Source organism: Sitophilus oryzae, unplaced genomic scaffold (genome assembly GCF_002938485.1).
Source record: "Sitophilus oryzae breed Bouriz unplaced genomic scaffold, Soryzae_2.0 scaffold_1442_pilon_pilon, whole genome shotgun sequence".
NCBI lineage: Eukaryota > Metazoa > Arthropoda > Insecta > Coleoptera > Curculionidae > Sitophilus > Sitophilus oryzae.
In genome coordinates this window covers 7,174,901-7,176,472 of record NW_022146107.1, presented here as the reverse complement: position 1 = coordinate 7,176,472, position 1,572 = coordinate 7,174,901, and positions in this window count along the sequence as shown.

The following is a 1,572-nucleotide window of genomic DNA, read 5'->3' as shown; positions in this document are numbered from 1 at the left end:
CCATACACATATACCGGGTGCGTCTCAAAAGTGGCTCACCCCCTATAACTTTTTTATTTTTTCAGATAAAATAACGAGATTTGGTATGTTAGTATATGACATAAAATGTATTCAATTGTTTTCGGTCACTTCCGGTTTCACAGGAAATGACTACAACTTTTGATTTTTAAATGGCACCCTCGGTATTTTTTTACTTTATTCGATAAAAAATGACACTCTGAATCGAATGACATATCATATGTCAATTTTTGACACAGTCACTCAAAAACAAATTCTATTTTAAATTTCAATCTAGAATGCCATGGCTGTGTTAAAAACACTAATTTTTAATCAAGGAGTCTTGGAAAAATTGATTTGATCGTCCAATGTTTTTGGTTTGGTTTGGAAACAATTGAATACGTCAATCAATCCTAATTTATGTCGTATACTAACATACCAAATTTTGTTTTTTTATCTGAAAAAATAAAAAAGTTATAGGGGCGATCCACTCACACTTCTTTGAGGCAACCTATAGAAGTTAAAATATTTTCCTGAAATACATCCTCGTACATACTTTAGGTTTGCACTTGAACCAAATTTCCAATTTTTTTATTCTAGGAGCTACAAATGCCCGACACACTATTGCCGAACCCTGTATAGGGATGTTTTTCAAAAGTGGCTCACCCCTAAAACTTTTTTATTTTTTTTTAGATAAAAGAAGAGATTTGGGATATTAGCGTTGATTGAAAGAATTGGAGAGAAACGCAACCTAATGGCCAAATTCATAACAAGGATGATTTGATTTCCCCTTACGTCTCAAGTGCTGTATGGTAGAGCCACTACTCTGCGGCCAACGCATAAAACACTCATTTTCTCTAATTCGGTTAGCGAAGGCATATCGAAGACGGTGTGAACTGAAAGCGACAGTGTTGCCATATTAAAATGTGTAATATCTATAATACGTTTTTTTTTGACGAAAATATCTTTGGATGAAAAATCCGCGTTTATGTATTGAAGATTTATTCGTGTTAAACATAGAATAAACAGCAAAAATATTTTTTTATATGTATTGAATATTTCGTATGATCGAAAAAAGTCGTTTACTTGGCTTGGAAATGACCGACTATTAACATTTACCATATTTTTCATATGAAATAACAGCGATCTTCATTTCCAAGCCAACTCTGACGCCGTTCTTTGTTAATCACATAATATTATATTAAATTGTTTAACGATAGAAAATCCGTATTATTAACGTACTGTACCCAAAATCCGTAAATTTACGGGTTAACCCCCAGTTCTGGCAACACTGTCTCCGGCAACCACCCACTCTGTCGACTGAAGGCAGAACTACTGTACAGTATTCTTTATCCGCTGCGCTGTAAACGACTATCAGCGCGCAACGGCGCAGAGCTAAACTAAATCTCGGACAGGTTGACTAGCGGCGACAGTATCGCCAGCTACATCTCGGACAGGTTTTTTTGCCATGAAATCACCCATAAGGTTGCGCACATTGATTGACGTATTTAACTAGTTTCGTTCACTTCCTGTTTCAATGGAAATAACTACAATTTTTGATTTTTAAATGGTATA